General features: G+C 43.8%; 1 long non-coding RNA gene across 1 annotated transcript in view; it reads left to right on the top strand.

Annotated features, from left to right (window-relative positions):
• The window catches only part of LOC134575313 (uncharacterized), a 114,081-nt gene extending 100,368 nt beyond the window's left edge, over positions 1 to 13,713 (top strand). Inside the window, exon 3 of the long non-coding RNA XR_010085627.1 lies at positions 13,615 to 13,713. This is a non-coding gene — a long non-coding RNA (uncharacterized LOC134575313). The remainder of the gene's footprint in view (positions 1 to 13,614) is intronic.
• The last annotated feature ends 6,050 nt before the right edge of the window (positions 13,714 to 19,763 follow it).

The following is a 19,763-nucleotide window of genomic DNA, read 5'->3' as shown; positions in this document are numbered from 1 at the left end:
CGTTATAGCAAGTCCTAAGCTCCTGCTGTCAATATATTTAATGTGAGAAATGCACGTAATTACAAGTTCCGAACTCCTTTCTGGTAAGGAACTGTATGCAGTAATTTCCTTCATAGCGATCTATAATAGCAGCAGGGAGCGGTTAGGGTGAAAATAGCCTAAATTGCTGGCATTTTTTTGTATCTATAGATACACAATTCATTACTGTCATAGTCAGTCATAATATTTGAACCGTGTGAGGAAATGTATGCAGCCATTCCTAATGGTGATAGTAATCTGCACTTGCAGCTTAGATAGCTGGTAATGTCTTGTATCTATAGCTATCAGAATCATTGCTATCAATAACGTCCATATTATTTTAAATACCAGTTAAATAATGTTGCACTTGCAAAGTCTGATACTTAATATCCGTTAGGATGTCTATGTGAATAAAGCACCTGATCGGTGCAAGATAGAAGTAACAGCTGAGTTGCAACAAGTTTCCACTTTACAAAGAAGAGTGGCTTATTGCTAACTAGTTATGTCGCGAACATAAAATTTTCGGTTCGCGAACCGCGAACGCGAATTTCCGCAAATGTTCGCGAACCGGGCGAACCAGGCGAACCGCCATAGACTTCAATAGGCAGGCGAATTTTAAAACCCACAGGGACTCTTTCTGGCCACAATAGTAATTGAGGGGGGGGGGGGAAGACCTACTCTCCTTCCCCCCTGGCACCCACCCCTGGGCGGCGGGTGGGGGCCATAAAGATAATGAGGGGGGGAACCTACTGTCCTCCCCCCAGGCCCCCACCCCTGTGCGGCGGGTGGGGGCCATAATGATAATGAGGGGGGTACCTACTGTCCTCCCCCCCCTGGCCCCCCTCCCTGGGCGGTGGGTGGGGGCCATAAAGATAATGAGGGGGGGACCTACTGTCCTCCCCTCTCCGGCCCCCACCCCTGGGCGGCGGGTGGGGGCCATAAAGATAATGAGGGGGGACCTACTGTCCTCCCCCTCTCCGGCCCCCACCCCTGGGTGGCGGGTGGGGGCCATAATGATAATGAGGGGGGGACCTACTGCCCTCCCCCCCCGGCTCCCACCCCTGTGCGGCGGGTGGGGGCCATAAAGATAATGAGGGGGGGACCTACTGTACTCCCCCTCTCCGGCCCCCACCCCTGGGCGGCGGGTGGGGGCCATAATGATAATGAGGGGGAAGGACCTACTGTCCTCGCCCCTGGCCCCCACCCCTGGGCGACGGGTGGGGGCCATAAAGATAATGAGGGGGGGAACCTACTGTCCTCCCCCCAGGCCCCCACCCCTGTGCGGCGGGTGGGGGCCATAAAGATAATGAGGGGGGGAGACCTACTGTCCTCCCCCCCAGGCCTCCACCCCTGTGTGGCGGGTGGGGGCCATAATGATAATGAGGGGGGGACCTACTGTCCTCCCCCTCTCCGGCCCCCACCCCTGGGCGGCGGGTGGGGGCCATAAAGATAATGAGGGGGGACCTACTGTACTCCCCCTCTCTGGCCCCCACCCCTGGGCGGCGGGTGGGGGCCATAATGATAATGAGGGGGGGGCCTACTGTCCTCCCCCCCGGCTCCCATCCCTGTGTGGCAGGTGGGGGCCATAAAGATAATGAGGGGGGACCTACTGTCCTCCCCCTCTCCGGCCCCCACCCCTGGGTGGCGGGTGGGGGCCATAATGATAATGAGGGGGAGGGACCTACTGTCCTCCCCCCTGGCCTCCACCCCTGGGCGACGGGTGGGGGCCATAAAGATAATGAGGGGGGACCTACTGTCCTCCCCCTCTCTGGCCCCCACCCCTGTGCGGCGGGTGGGGGCCCTAAAAAAAACAATAAGGGGAGGACCTACTGTCCCCCTCCGGCGCCCACCCCTGAGTGGTGGGTAGGGGCCCTAAAAAAAACAATAAGAGGGAGACCTACTGTCCCCCCCCGGCCCCCACCCCTGAGCGGTGGGTGGGGGCCCTAAAAAAAACAATAAGGGGGGGACCTACTGTACCCTCCTGGCCCCCACCCCTGAGCAGGGGGTGGGGGCCCTAAATACTAATAAGTGGGGGGACCTAATGTCCTCCCCCCTGGCCCCCACCCCTGAGCGGCAGGTGGGGGCCCTAAATATAAATGGGGGGGGCCCTAGTCACCCCCTCCCCCCCAAAAAAAATTATCCCCCTACCTACCCCCCTCACCCTAAAAATAATGAGGGGGGACCTTTAACTAAGAACCTGTCAAAAAATAAAAAATAAAAAAACTTACCATTCAATGTTTTCTTTCTTCTAAAATCTTCTTTTTTCAGCCCCAAAAAAGGCCAAATAAAAAACCATAATAACCGACGCAATAAAAAAAAAAAAAAAAAAAAAACGAGCGCAAAAAAAATTAATCCATCTTCACCCATGGAGGGCTCCGCGCAGACTGAGCTCTGCAGGGCGGGGGAAAGCTTATAAAGCCTTGCCACGCCCTGCAATTAGGCTAAGAACACTCTGATTGTCCGGTTTAAGCCAATCAGAGTGCTCTTTGTCATTTTACACAGCGGGGGAAAATTCCAAAGAACTTTCCCACGCTGTGTAAATTGACACAGAGCACTGTGATTGGATGGCTTGAAATCCATCCAACTTGTTGCAACTCAGCTGCTACTTCTATCTCGCACCGATCAGGTGCTTTATTCACATAGACATCCTAACGGATATTAAGTATCAGACTTTGCAAGTGCAACATTATCTAACTGGTATTTAAAATAATATGGACGTTATTGATAGCAATGATTCTGATAGCTATAGATACAAGACATTACCAGCTATCTAAGCTGCAAGTGCAGATTACTATCACCATTAGGAATGGCTGCATACATTTCCTCACACGGTTCAAATATTATGACTGACTATGACAGTAATGAATTGTGTATCTATAGATACAAAAAAATGCCAGCAATTTAGGCTATTTTCACCGTAACCGCTCCCTGCTGCTATTATAGATCGCTATCACCATTAGGAAATACTGCATACAGTTCCTTACCAGAAAGGAGTTCGGAACTTGTAATTACGTGCATTTCTCACATTAAATATATTGACAGCAGGAGCTTAGGACTTGCTATAATGTGTTTCTTACACATTTAATATTTTGAGAGCGTGGTCAATTTTAGTACAATATAATCTTACTCATAGAGCAACCATAGTGGTGTATCATATATATTTGGGGTACATCTGAAACTTAGGGGAAAAGGTGTACTGTTTAATTGTGTTAACAGATAAGTTAGAGGGAGGAGATGTGTGGGTTGTACCTTAAACTGTATTGGTGGCTGTACTAATTGTGGTAAATCCCTCCCTTGCATGGGAGAATGTCTTATAAGGGATTTGTGAGAATAAATCGAGAGTTCCTGTTTTAACCCTCAAAGTGAAGTGTCGTCTCATTATTGGGGGAGGATTTATTGCATGCTGTTCCAGTTTGACTGCTATTTGTATGGTTCCTATTCAACTGTCTACAGCATTCAGAGGCTTGAGAGGATTCCTATGCTTCTCAGATTCGGTGGTTGTGGTGTCTGCTGCAGTGCTTGAAGTCCTCAGGAAGCGCTAGGAGCATCCTTTAACGGAGGTACCCAGTCGGGGTGCCAGGGGATCCGTTACAATTTTATTCCACAATTTGTTTATTATTTTTTTGCTCTTCACTTTATGTTCGTGTGTCAGTGTGTTTATTCTTATAGCCCCTGTACAAAAAGGGCTTCTTTTAGTTATTTCTTAAAAGTGACGTTTTATTACACTTAAATACATCTTTGGCTCCAGTTACTATCACAAAAATTCCCCGGTTTTGCCATCTAAGTTTAACTGCTACCTCCAACTCTTCTTCGCTTAAAGGACCACTCTAGGCACCCAGACCACTTCAGCTTAATGAAGTGGTCTGGGTGCCAGGTCCAGCTAGGGTTAACCCATTTCTTTATAAACATAGCAGTTTCAGAGAAACTGCTATGTTTATAAATGGGTTAAGCCTTCCCCCAAAGCCTCTAGTGGCTGTCTCACAGACAGCCGCTAGAGGCGCTTGCGGGATTCTCACTGTGAAAATCACAGTGAGAGCACGCAAGCATCCATAGGAAAGCATTGTAAATGCTTTCCTATGCGAACAGCTGAATGCGCGCGCAGCTCTTGCCGCGCGTGCGCATTCAGCCAACGGGGCGGAATGGAGGAGGATCGGAGGCAGAGAGCTCCCCGCCCAGCGCTGGAAAAAGGTTTTACCCCTTTTCCCCTTTCCAGAGCCAGGCGGGAGGGGGTCCCTGAGGGTGGGGGCACCCTCAGGGCACTATAGTGCCAGGAAAACGAGTATGTTTTCCTGGCACTATAGTGGTCCTTTAATTATGCAAATGTGCATTCACAGAAACATATGCACTGCCACACACACACACACACACACACACACGGGAGCACATTACAACACACAAGAACACACATACACTGCCACACAGATGCCCACAGACATATCAACACATTTACACAGTTACACTGACACATACATGCAAAATTCACAAACACAAATCCACATGTACATATACAGACACTGACACATAAACTCTGACACACATGCACAGATAGACTGACACACACAAAAACTTACACATATGCACAGATATATACACCTACATAAACACTAACATACATACCCAGATACATACATTGACAAAGCCAAACACTGACACATACACTGACACGCAAAGACTGAGACTTGCATAGATGCATACACTGACCATATCTGTGTCACGTATTCATCCGCTTATAAAAATGTGGTTAATGGCATTTACTGTCCACACAGGAAAAGTTGTGCCGAGCAGCAACCAAATCCACAGAAGGGTTAATGCTGAGCAGCAATTATGCAAATGGTAACCTGGTAACTGCCTTTGGGATCAAAGGCCGGTTACAGCCTATCAGATCTAGAGGAAGGGTATTTAGGCCCAGTTCTCATCCTGCTCAGTGCCCTCTTGTGGTTGTCCGAGAGCGTGTTATTGATTCTGGTTATTCTGGTTATTTAACTTTGGCATTGTTTTTGACTTCCCTGTTTTCTGGCATCCCTGACTCCTTATCGTTGTGTCTCTTTCTGTATCCCTTGACCTCGGCAATTCCTGAATATTCTTTGGTACGTTAGTCTGGCCATTCTAAGGTTCGGTATACGTTACCTATAAGTCCTCTGTGTTATACGTGCTGGATCATTCTGTAATCCTGACAATCTTTCTTTAACAAGGGGCAAACGGGGTAGCTGCCCTGGGCCCAGTTACTCCTGAGGGGCTCAAATCAGCCTGCTCCCTTCAAAAGTTTGGCCTGCTGCCCTCAACAATTTATTTTTATTTCTCAATGGGTCTGCACAATAAGGGGGCCCAACAGATTGCCCATGCACTTAGGGCCACCCAGTGGGAATTTGTCAGCAGGGGCCCAGTCAGGCACTGCCCCCCCCCCCCCCCCCTCCATCCCCCACCCATGAGCGACTGGTGCTGGCCATAGGGTAGGGGCTCTAAGTAGCAAAATGGGGTGGCCTATTGCCTCCCCTCCAGCCCCTACCTATGAGTTGCAGGTGGGGGCCATCATTGATAAAAGGGGGGGCATCTATTGTCTCCCCCACCCCCACCCATTGGCGATCAGTGGGGACTAAATGTAAAAAATACCCCCCAACAGGAGACTAGGGGACCCCAAACCCCTAGTCTCCGCACCCCCCTCCCCCAATAAAATAAAACCCTACTCCCCTCACCCTAAAAAAAGTCAAAGGAGGAATAAAAAACGAAATATTTGTAAATAAAAAAAATCATACTTGCCCTTAGATATCTTCTTTTTCCTAAAACCTTTGTTTTTTTCAGCACCTAAGAAGGCAAACTAAAAATCCATAAATTCCATCGAAATAATAAAAATTTAAAATTAAAAAAGACCAGAGCTAAAAAAAAAAAAGAATACGTTGAAAAATAAATAAATCACGATGCTAAAAACATTAATCCATCTTCACCCAGCAAGTGCACTGTAAGGACTACGTTTCGAATGTTCTTTTGATGTCTTCAATATTTTTTCAGTAACCTGTATAGAGCTGGATTTCAGCCCTTGAAGAGAAGCTATAGTGCTAGGAATACAACGTTGTATAAAGTACCCTATAGTGCCCCCCTACCAGTGTCATATGCTTTTCTACACATCCAGTCTGTAGCATTAGCGATTCCCTTTCAGTGTGGAAAACACAGCCAGTCGGGGCAAAACCTTATTTTTAAGAAGCCTAAAAAACTGCCTTTGTGGGGGCTTTTACTGTTTGATAAATGTTCAATTTTGATGCCGTTGATGATCACACCATACCTACTTAAAGGGCATCGGTTGTGCCCCAAACAACTTATACTCATTAGATTGAGCATATGATTTTATGAATACTAGTAGTGCTAGTAGTTTTGCTTTGGCATGCCAAGGCTTTGACTGACCAGGGAGAGCAGAAAAGACTTCCCACAAGAGGTCTCTCTGCTCTCCTCGCAAAACAACAACAGTGGAAACTGTCTAGCCAGAAATTCTTTTCAAATGTTTTTTATTATAGATAAATTTGTTTCCATAACAGTAAGAATAATGGTATAATATGAATATATATGTAAATAACATACATTAAAAAAAATAACAACCGGGGAATATAATTGACACATATCATCCGATACAATATGTAATAATTAATGTTTTTTCAATAAAGTATAGTCATTTATTAAAAAATAAATAAAGATGCCAAATATGTTACGTGCAACAATGTGCTTAAAATAAGATCATATACATAACTTTGTTATCTGGTCAGGTGAAGTTATACGTTATAATTTATATTGATTATTGACATCCCGTTCCCAGAGTTCCCATTCATATTTCAGAACATTAACTGTATTGGAAGGTGGTCTAAAGGCTAATTCACATCTCTTGGCTTCTAGAGTATTATGAAACACCTCAGTCATAAAAGGAATAGTAGCTGTTTTCCAGTATCGAGAAAGGACGGAAGTGGCTGAAACCAAGAGATGGCTAAAATAAATATTTTAATTTTGGGCAAATCCTCTGGGAATTTCCCCAGGAGACACAATTCTGGTTTTATAATGGGATTTGATCAGTGATAAGTTTAATTATAGTGTGAATAGTGCTGACTGAGGAACATTGGAATAGAGTGATGAGTGACATCCCTCCGTTCCGACACTGGCACTCTGGCAACGAAGCCAACATGCCGTCGTCACTGACGAGATTTGCCCTGCTTGTGGATGCATCCCAAGTAGGGCACATCAAAGAAGAACAGAGGCAGAGCAAAGGATGGCCAGTAGGTGGGTTTTACACAAAAAGTAACATCCATGAAGCGGCACTGGGACAATGGAAAACTTAGTAAATTTTTATATTTTACATTGGATACAGCATTTATGTTTGTGATATATGTATATTCAATCTATATGGGAGCAACTGCAGGTAAGGTAAATTATACATAACAAGTTCACTTTAAAGTGATAATAGTTTAAATTAAATGTGAGCACATACTTAATAGCCTGGTTATCTGATACCACTGGACTTGCACACAGTGTATGGAGATTTCTACAAGGTAATAGGTTACACTGACTGTTAGCGAGTATGTTACAGTGTTAAAATTAGGACATAAGGACAAATGTGATAGTAAGCAATTTGTGAGTTAGGGTTTGTAACACATTTAGAGTAAGAATCATGTTTGATGTTAAGCTAGGATTGTCACTAAACATGGCTCTTAACGATGTAACTAGAGTTCAAACAAACAACTTGCAGACAATTACCATTTTTATGCAATCAAGTTTGCTTTTGTCAAATTCCAGCCTCGTATATCCCAATGAGATTATAAGCATAACTATAACGCTATATTTCCCTGCAGTGTTTTACAGTAATGGAGTGGCGATGTAACAGCAAGTAACTACCAAACAAATCTTGCTAGATATAAAATGTACAATATACAAATGGAGTAAAGGGACACTAATGTAAGAACATCAGAATTAATGTATACATAGTTGCTGTGTTCTGAAAGTGGTCTAAAGTAATAAAAGTGTTGAAGTCACCATGGAAACCTGTGGAACCCAGCCGGCACATTGCATTGGTGACTCCTCCCCTTTTCCATGCTTGCGCCACTTTGCAGTACATTACATGTTTTTATACATTGTTTCTGTTTTTACTCCTGCAATGCAATGAGTGCCTTGGCTATGCCTTGAATGAACTGGTTATGTGAATTTCTATATGTTTTTTTAAAAAATGGAGCATCATATGAGAAATAAAGTTAAAGCAAGGAGATTTTCAATATTTTATTCAATAGAATTATTCCCAGTGAAGTGAGGCCTCCCCTTTAATGCAGTAGTAGTTATATTAATTATAGTATGAGGAGTCACGTTTTGGTAGTGTTTTGGCTCTAATTACACTCATTCTGATTTTCAAATTGATAAGACATAGCCACAACCTGTGTTCAGTTTAGAAGCACTGTTCAGTTAGGGCTTTCAAGGTGTACCACAGTTTTGTCCCGCAGAGTGAAAAATTCCTGAACTGGGAGCTTAAGAGGAAATATTAACTATAATTCTTATAAAGGTAATGTGACAAACTACCCTTTGCCACTGGCTTTCGGAGGAGTCTGATTGCCAGCCTCCTGCCCTATGACTATGGCCCCTGGCTAACACTTTGTTCTCAGACTGCAAAAAGGTTTGTTCGTGCCTTTTTCTATATGCGGTTCGGTAAATTGAGTTTACCAAACAAACCGCCGAAGAGCCGGACCACACGCAAGTGGAGTGTGCAGCCAATTTACCTCCCAGAAGCTGTGGTTAACCGCAAGCTAATTGATGAATGGCTGGGTGGTCGCCGTTCGTATAGTCGAACAAGTGGCGGGGGCCATCTTGTTTAGTTGAACGTGGTCAGCGGTGTTTTGCCATCGAGTTCATGTCACTCAAATCGGACACGCGACGGTATGAACACCGCTGAACCTTACCTTCTCTGAAGCTTCGGCGGCAGTCGAACAGTGTTCGACAATTCGAACACCACTTTAACTCTGGCTATTTGCACGAACGGCCCCGTTCATGCATTCGAACTGCATTTGAACTATGTGAAATATGACTTCCATGGAATTCGGGAACCCCTGCTCTGATTTGGGTGATTTTTGGATATGTTGTTCACCCAAATCAGAGTTATGATTTATGGGGGATATGTTGTTGTTTTGGGGTGTTTCTGTGTTTTGGGTAAAAACTGTATATTTTCTGCCTGTGGTAATTAAGTTCACCCATTGTGTTTAGTAATTGTATCACAGGCAGAGGGGAGGGTTTGTGTGCATTAGCTGGGAGTCTCTGACTGTACTGTGTTGATTGGCTGTTGTAACTTTGTGTCCTGTGTTCCACAAGGTCCACGTGGGTGGTAACCTTGTGGGCAAATGTGTATATAAGAAAGGCCTGTATGCTCATTAAACCAGTTCTACTTGACCCTCAACTCACAGCCTTGACTCGTGTTTGGAGGGGACAACTATAATCACTACCGGGATTGCTATGCTCTTCATTCTCCCTTAGCTTCACTAAGCTCTTCTAAAAGCTTGTTCCTGTTCCTGCTTCACTCTCTGGAAGGAAGAGAGGTTCACCGACTGGAACCTGGAGCCTTGTCGTAGGTCCAGGGTGGGTAGATGATGGCGAGACCCCAACCAAGCTGTGGCGGTTCGTGGGGTCTGCCGTGCCTATGGTGTCTGGTGCTGTGCTGATGGTCCTTGGTGAGCGCTAGGAGCATCCTTTTTATGGTCCAACCCTCAGCTAGCCTGGGGCAACCATAACAGGTAACTCAATTTCATTGTCTTGATTCTATTAATATTTGACATATTTTTAAATGTTCTTTTGCAACTGTATCTTTAAGAGACACTGACAGACACCACACTTTCTGTTTAATAGCGAACACCCTCAGTGCTTCTTTTCCTGTTAATGTTTATTGAAGTGAGAACATTTTCATCTCTCTTCTCTATAGGAAGTTTCTTTAAGGAACCAAATGCTTTTTCAGCTGAAAAAGAATTACATCACAAGAATCTCTGGTTTATACTACTTCTCGTGTATGATTTAGCTTGTTATTTGACCCTCACTTTCTGAGTTTACCTAAATTCTGAGATCAATTAATGTTATCAGACTGGACCAGCTTAAAGGATTACTCTTCCTCTCATTCAATCTTCGATTTCGGACTGATCTACTGTCTACTATTCAGACTGTTAATTGGAATGTGTCTTTAGGATTCCCTTCTTTTTAACTACTTAAATTAATATTGCCAAACTGGATTGTTTAAGGATTTCTAAACGGATCTCCCAAACACTTACCAGCTAACTTTTGAAGACCTGGATTGTTTCATCGACTTTGTTTAAATAGTCTCCTTTTGTTTTATCAATTATTGAGGACTATTTGCTTGACATTTATTGTTACTCTGAGGTGGATATAATTCTCTGCCACCTTATTTCAAGTCTGAATAAAAGTTGCCTCCTGAGAAGTAAAGGTAAAATTATGGCTTACATACCTTCAGAGGTGGTTCCCATCATTCTACTTTATCATTATAAACTTTGGGAAACAGTTTTTTGTTTTATTAAACAGAGTTGTTAGATAATGAGTATTGGCTTGGTATAGCCCTTGTTATTCTGCTACTACAGATGGCCACTAGAGATGTTACCTGCGTGAGGGTTGCACAGTGTGCAGCACTAGCATTCAGCATATCCACGATCTGCATGGAGATGCTGTACATTCCCTATAGAGACGCGTTGATTTAATGCATCTCTTTGAGGAGATGCTGATTGGCGCAACGTGGGATTTTGCAGTGGACATATGCAATAGCCTCCAAATGCTTTCCTATGAGAAATCATTGGATTGGCTGATATATTCTAATTTGAAGATCTCAGCCAAGGAGGTGTAATGACCAGCTGGAAATAGGGTAAGTTTTACACCTTTTTAGGTTGGGGGCCTAAATGCCACATTTACAACAATAGTGTCAGGAATGCATGTTTGTATCCCTGACACTATAGTGTTTCTTTAAATAACACTTCAAGCATGATAACTTCGGGCACCACCCCATAGAACTGTAGGAAATGATATCTAATTTGCTTTCATATTTTATTAGACTTACTTTTTTTCTTTAATTTCAGAAATGGGTAATGAAAACTCTCATGTTGCCAATGCTTGTAAATCTGAGATCATGATCTTTTTTCAATCATCAAAGCTACACATCTCAGATGTAGCATATGAAGTCACTACAGACATTGGAGTAAAAGTTACCGATAAGGAGCATGAAGTACATAATAACTTAGGAACAAAATTAAATGTGACCCTAAAGCCAGATTCCAGGATCCAATACATAAGGTGTCCTCCGAAAGAATACGTTAAGATTCCTCTGCAAAGAAACATCTTTGTAACAGTAATAGCAAAACGTGGAGATAAGAATGAGCTGATGTGCATGAACTTCATGGTTCCAAGTGATCGATCAATCATTGTCATTGATAATGGGATGATCAAGTTTGCCAAGTATGGCTCCCTGTGGAAGGATGAGGATGGCCGATATTACATCTAAAGTGGTGAGTTAAGAACATCTGTGGTGAGTTAAGAACTCAGGACTAATTATCATAACTAGTGATGTAAAATAGAATGGAAGGCACATCTACAAACTATTAACACAGTTGGTAATTGGCATAGACTACAAGAAAGGTAATGTTCCATTTGCTCGATAATCTAGTATGCAATATAATGTGTCTATAACTGTAGTAAGTTATTTAATGGGCACATACAGATAGAATGGTAATCAAGGCTCTTGCACCCGGCACCAGAAAGCGTGGGTAGGGAAAGTGTGCAAGCGTGTAAGTGTATAAAGGAGTTACCGCTGGTTAATTCCTAAATCATAAGGCTTGCCTGATTTTTGCCACCTCTTCTTCATCTGTGCTGAAAGTCTTCCTTCTAGAATACACAAGATTTTGTTAAGTGCTCACTAGACTTATGCAAGGCAGACAAATTTGTTTTGGCCGAACCACGTCATTCAAAACTTAAAATGTTTGGCAGAATTTTATACATGTTGCAGTTCAGCTTCTCAACTTTTTGCTACACAAAAAAAAAAAAAAATTCAGACGAAAATAGTCAGATGAACCAAAGGGATGCGTAAATTAGCCATTCGGTGTACTGCAGAAAATATACATGATATAAATATTATGTATATATTTAGCAGTACACTGATAGGCGCATTTTACAGCCATTTGATTCAAAGAAAAAGTGAGAAAAAGTAATCAATTCGAGGGGAAAAAAAGGGGAGGAGAAGTTTTATTTAAAAATCTGTATTTATATTATATATGTAAAGATAGTATGTTTTTTTGTAAATAAAATCAACATTTAATTGCTGTTACCTAGCCGGCAATCATCTTTTTTTCCCAATTAAGTATTTTTTTCTTAGTGTGACAGGCTTAACTCCAAATCCACATGCAAACAAACATGTTTGTCACTTGCATGAGTCATTTGTTCAGTTGTACATCGGTATGGCAGTTTGTAAGTGGGCAATTCGGACATTCACCAAAATTCAGGAAAAAAAAAGCAGTTTGAAACAAAATGAATGTCTAGTTTTAATACTCTGTGTAAAAGATCCCACACTATCCTGCGTAGTGACTGCTGAGAATGTTGGACTCTCCCAGTGTCCTCTGCATTCTAGCAATGTGTGAAATATCTGCCAAGGAGGTCTGCCAATAAAGATTGAGGCATGCACCAGTATATTTGTCTCATCTTCTAGAGTCTCTGTCTGATCTCCCCTACTTCTGTGCAGATAGTGATGATGGGAAGTCCATAAAGACTAATGGTTGGTTTTCAAAACTTTTTGATCCAAGGTGCATGTATATGGAAGAAGGATCCTGTCATATATTAACAGAAGACATGAGGTTTTTTTTCTCTTTTTTTTTTTCTTTTTTTTTCCTAAAAATTCAGTTAAGAATATTTATATATTTCCTATCAAAACGTGATGAGAGGATTACTAAATTAAAAATAGTTTTGAGGTGACAGTTGTAAAATGTCAAGCATTTTCTGTCACTTGTACATGTCTTGCTGAGACTTAAACATGAATACTTCCTCTGTCTAAAGTTCGAGCACTCCCTCACAACCAACTGATGGGCCATAATAATGATTAAGCTGCCACTCTCATTAAAAATGTTCAACCTTCCCAATTTAAAAAAAAATCTATATATTTTTTTATTTATTTGTTACTATCTCAACCTTTGGACCAAATTGTAATATTTGTACCTACTGCTTACTTGTTAGACTTACTGTTCTTTATACAGTAACACTTTTCATTTATACCAACCAGGTTTAGAGTATTGGACTAGAAACAGAAATGCCACATTTTGTCCTACATATCATTGGTATATCCAACAGACATAGGCAAATTTGATTAAATGCCCCGATTATGGGTTTTTCTATGGGACCTGCATGGTGTCTTCATTAATAAAGGTTCTTAAAAATGACACGTGACTAAATAAAAACAGACAATTTACAGTAAACTTTACATTAAAACTTGTGTATTTTGATTTCTTCTGTAATCTTTTACACATAAATAACTTTTTAAGCCTTCAAAGTCTATGAATTGCATGGCTATAGAGTGTGTTGATCCCATTGAAGTTTGTTTTCTATTTTTAGGCCAGATGAAAATGAGGAGAGCTCCCACTATCCATTCATTGTCTGAAATGACCAGGTTTCTTCAATGTCAAAGGAGTTCTTTCAAATTAAAATCTAAGCTTTTTCCTCAAATAAAATCAACTCATCAAATCAACACATTCATGAGAATGGAGGGTGAGGAGAGATTGATCTACAACTGGCAAAAGGGAAGGGATTGTGAAAATGGACAACCACTTATTATGGAGACTGATATTGGAAAATAAATGACTACTTTTTATGGGAACAGGAATTTGAAAATAGGTTACTACTGTCTATGGAAAGAGATGGAGAGAATGGGCTACTACTGGCTATGGGAAGGGGAGAGTGAGAATGGGCTATTAATGACTATAATGGGGAAACAGGTTGAATGGGCTACTATTGGCTATGAGCATGATTGTGGAAAAATTGGCTACTGATTATAGAGCATGTGGATACAATATACACAATGATTCTTAGTTCCATTATATTTTAGTAGAGCTTGCACTGTCCTTTCAATTTGAATAATTTTTCAAATAAAGTCAGCTTAAAATTAACAATTAACTGGTTTCCTTTACTTTGTCTGATATTTAACTTATACAGTCTCTGTAACCTGCAATTGACTAACCTATAGATTGGTGTTAACTACTTTGCTCATCTGCTACCATACTGTGTCATAGGGGCTGTGGCGGGACCTGTTTATGAATTGCTGTGTGTATTCCCCGTGTCTTCCCCCATATTGTATTGTAATCCTGTGTTCTACCTACTCCCCATTCAGGGGAGCCCAGACGAACGGGTTCTGTTCGCCTCCCCATTCGGGACGCGAACAGAACCCGTTTGTCTGGGCTCCCCTGAATGGGGAGTAGGTAGAACACTGGTTTCCTTTACTTTGTCTGATATTTAACTTATACAGTCTCTGTAACCTGCAATTGACTAACCTATAGATTGGTGTTAACTACTTTGCTCATCTGCTACCATACTGTGTCATATGGGCTGTGGCGGGACCTGTTCATGAATTGCTGTGTGTATTCCCCGTGTCTTCCCCCATATTGTATTGTAATTCTGTGTTCTACTTACTCCCCATTCAGGGGAGCCCAGACGAACGGGTTCTGTTCGCCTCCCGAATGGGGACCACCTCCATACCCCATTTAAAATGTTTATTTAGAACGTTCACACCTTCCTAACGAGGTGTGAAAACCGCAAACCACAGAGGGAAACCTTGGCGCGTGCCGACCCTGGGTGGCGGCCCGTTAGTTAGATGAACGCCATCTGGGGGAGCATTCATGGATTGCTACCCTCCTCATTTGGGTCCCGAACGAGAACCTCCCCAGTGCCTCTTGGAGTGTTCACACCAATCAATTAGAAAGTTGGCAACTTACAACATAAGTGTGAAACCGGCGGCCCGGGTCAGCATTCGTGTCCCAAAAGGAGACACTTTCCTTGCCTGGTTTCACCCACGGACCCCATGAGCGGCGGTGGTTAGCGTTCTGGGGATCCCTGAGATTGGTGAGGACACGCTCTTGGGGACAATGGCCGTTTGGCGGGCTTTCTGTAGCTGGGAGTCACAGAGACGGGAAACTTTCCAGCACTGGAACTCCCAGGTACAGAGGCGCATGGGATAAAGAGGAAAACCCTGAGGATGGGTGACGGGAACTGGGGACAAAGGGACTGGAGTTCCTGTCACACGCATAGGCCCCAAGAAAGGGGAGGGCCCTGGGAGGGTTCATGGAGTGGCAGGACCTGGGGACAAAGGGATTGGATTTCCGGTTCTGTTATGCGACCCCCGGGCGGGGGAAGACCCTAGGAGGGAACACGGTCATTGTGTGTGATCCACCCCTGCATGGGGAAAGTATAAAGCCGAGTGTGGCCAATAAATCTTTGTTGTACCTCTGGAATTGTGTGTTATCCAGTTACTGGGGAAGGTGGGTCTCTTAATTCATTTATAGCGGGGGTAATCAGCCGGGTTACCCAGGGCCTGCTACGGGGGCAGTATCATTTACAATTTTAACTCTAGTACAAATCCTGGTACTGAGAAATTGTTAGGTTTATTTAAATGCCACTTTTCACCATATTATTCCAAAATTTACTACATTCATTTTATTTATTTATTTATTTACATATTTCTGCTGCATATTTTTTAAACCTTATGACTGTGTGCTACTGTAGTACAATTATCTAAATTGTGCTTAGCTACACATCTGAGTACATCGAAACCCCTATGTATACATTTGCCAAGATTATGCAAAGATACATAGCAAAATTAGTTAAGTACCCAGTGTTCTGTGGGGTTAGAAACACTACACAAAGTCATCAATCGTGGACACAGCAGACCGGGTTTGAGTCAGCCAGGTTCCATGACCGAGAGTCTTTACAACACCTTTCTGGATAGTGATCCTTACTGGTTTCAACCAACTAGGGGAACCCAATACCAAAAAAAATATGTCCTTCACTCAAACTCCCATTACTCCTGTGCGGCAGCAACGACCATAGCACACATCAGCAGGGCTGCCATCAGGGTATGACAACCATAATGGTTGTCATGGGCCCGGCGGTCCTGGGGGGCCCGGACTGCTCAGGGAGTCCTGGGCCCCACATTTCATTTGTGCACATATAGATAGCGAATATCGCTATCTATATGTTCACCTCGGGCCCCGGCTACCTGTAGAATGCAGACGGGGACCAGCCAGCACCTCTTAACTCTCCAGCTGCTCCTGCCCGTAACTCTCACGAGCTCCGCGGCCGGCAGAGCGTTGTCATGGGTTACCATGGCAACGCTCCGCGCGGCAAACAGCACAGCTCGCGAGACTTACAGGCAGGAGCTGCTGGAGAGTTAAGATGTGCTGGCTGGTCCCCGTCTGCATTCTACAGCGGCTGGCTCCCTCTACCAGACCACCGGACCACCAGGGATGCAATCTCCCCCCTCCCTGGCCAGGTAAGAAGCAGGGAGGGGGGAATAAAATGTAAATGCAACCAAAAAAGCTCCCCTCTCACCCCCCACCCACTATGCAGACCCCTATTTTACATACAGGCCCCACATTTACACACACTAAAACCACAACACACACACACTGCATACACATACTAAAAGCACAATACACACACACACTGCATACACACACTAAAACCACAACACACACACACTGCATACACACACTAAAACCACAACACACACACACTGCATACACACACTAAAACCACAGCACACACACACTGCATACACACACTAAAAGCACAACACACACACACTGCATACACACACTAAAACCACAACACACACACACACTGCATACACACACTAAAACCACAACACACACACACTGCATACACATACTAAAAGCACAATACACACACACACTGCATACACACACTAAAACCACAACACACACACACTGCATACACACACTAAAACCACAACACACACACACTGCATACACACACTAAAACCACAGCACACACACACTGCATACACACACTAAAACCACAGCACACACACTGCATACACACACTAAAACCACAACACACACACACTGCATACACACACTAAAACCACAGCACACACACGCTGCATACACACACTAAAACCACAGCACACACACGCTGCATACACACACTAAAACCACAGCACACACACGCTGCATACACACACTAAAAGCACAACACACACACACTGCATACACACACTAAAAGCACAACACACACACACTGCATACACACACTAAAAGCACAACACACACACACTGAATACACACACTAAAACCACAGCACACACACTGCATACACACACTAAAACCACAACACAAACACACACTGCATACACACACTAAAAGCACAACACACACACACTGCATACACACACTAAAAGCACAACACACACACACTGAATACACACACTAAAACCACAGCACACACACTGCATACACACACTAAAACCACAACACAAACACACACTGCATTCACCATACACACACTAAAACCACAACACCAACACCAACACGCACTGCATTCACCATACACACACTAAAACCACAACACAAACATGCACTGCATTCACCATACACACACTAAAACCACAACACAAACACTGCATTCACCATACACACACTAAAACCACAACACACTGCATTCACCATACACACACTAAAACCACAACACAAACACGCACTGCGTTCACCATACACACACTAAAACCACAACACAAACACGCACTGCGTTCACCATACACACACTAAAACCACAACACAAACACGCACTGCATTCACCATAAACACACTAAAACCACAACACAAACACACACTGCTTTCACTATACACACACTAAAACTACAACACAAACACACACTGCATTCACCATACACACTAAAACTACAACACACACACTGTATTCACCATACACACACTAAAACCACAACACAAATATGCACTGCATTCACCATACACACACTAAAACCACAACACAAACACTCTGCATTCACCACACAAACACACACTTTATCTAAAACACACAAAACTACATTCATTATACCAATGTGCAATCTGTATCCATTTTACACACCACACAGGCCATCCTTGTGGGTGGACTCAGAATGGGCCCTCGGGGGCGGGCCCAGGGGGCCCACACTTTGAACTGTGTCAGGGGCCCCGAAATTTCTGATGGCAGCCCTGTGTGTCAATATGTATATGTACCATTGTATTTGTGTGTTTCTGCACATGTCTGTGTGTGTTACTGTGCCCATGTGTGTGCATGGGTCAATGATTGTGTATATCAGTGAGTATATGTTTGCCAATGTGTGTGTTTCACTCTTTGAGTATAAAGGTCAGTGATTGTGTCTATACGCCCGTTTTCAGTGACACGATTGTGTCGGTCTCGGTGAGAATGAGTACAGGTGTGTTAGTGCCTGAGTGTGTACTCCTTGAATAGATAATTTGCTGTATATAGTTTTTATATTAAAATGCAAAAGTTTCCAAAACAAACTCAATAATAACACACACTGATCAGCAAAATACTTTTTTTCAAAACACTTGATTTTGTTAAAATGTTGACAAATTATGTAATTTTTATTATTGAGAAGCCTCTACTATTGGCAGGGCCGTCTTTTCCCATGGGCACGCTGGGCAGTTGCTCAGGGGCACCACAGGCATGGGGGCCATGTCGCGCTGCCCAGCATGCCCAGGCCGACAGGGAAGATCCTTTGATCTCCCCTGCCAGCTTTTGGAGAGCCGTCCCTGCTTTTTTGCCGTGGGCCATGTCGGGCCGGTGGGGAGATCAAAGTTCTCCTACACCGGCCCAAAGGCCCTTTGATAGAGTGGAGAACCAGCAGGAGAACCTGGAGGCAGGAGGAGAGACAATGGAGGAGATCACTCCTCCTGCAAGCATGCTGTGTGGAGTGGTGCCATAGCAACACTCCACACATTGCTCGGTTTGGGAGGACAGGAGACAGCCTGCAACCAGAGGAGCTGCAGGCTGTATAGATCACCACGGGACCACCAGGGCTGGCAGATTTTATTAATGTAGATTTAATATTTAAAAAAAAAAAAAAAGGAAACATTTGCTCCATGCACCCCTCACACTCTGCAACACACAAACACCACCCCTCTCACACACACACAGCACCACTCTCACACACAGCACCCCTCACACACAGCACCCCTCACACAAAGCACCCCTCACACACAGCACCCCTCACACACAGCACCCCTCACACACAGCACCCCTCACACACAGCACCTCTCACACACAGCACCTCTTACACACAGCAACTCTTACACACACAGCACCCCTCACACACACAGCACCCCTCCTGCACAGCACCTTTCACACATATTACCCCTCACACACAGAACCTCTCACACACAGTGCCTCATAGAAACAGCATCTCTTACACACACAACACCTCCTACACACACAGCATCTCCTAACACACACACAGCCCCCCTCACACACACAACACCCCTCTCACACACACAGCACCTCTCACACACAGCACCCCTCACACACAGCACCCCTCACACACAGCACCCCTCACACACACAGCACCCCTCACACACACAGCACCCCTCACACACACAGCACCCCTCCTGCACAGCACCTTTCACACATATTACCCCTCACACACAGTGCCTCATAGAAACAGCATCTCTTACACACACAGCATCTCC

This window comes from Pelobates fuscus, chromosome 10, assembly GCF_036172605.1.
Source record: "Pelobates fuscus isolate aPelFus1 chromosome 10, aPelFus1.pri, whole genome shotgun sequence".
NCBI lineage: Eukaryota > Metazoa > Chordata > Amphibia > Anura > Pelobatidae > Pelobates > Pelobates fuscus.
This window is presented reverse-complemented; position numbering and strand designations above follow the sequence as displayed.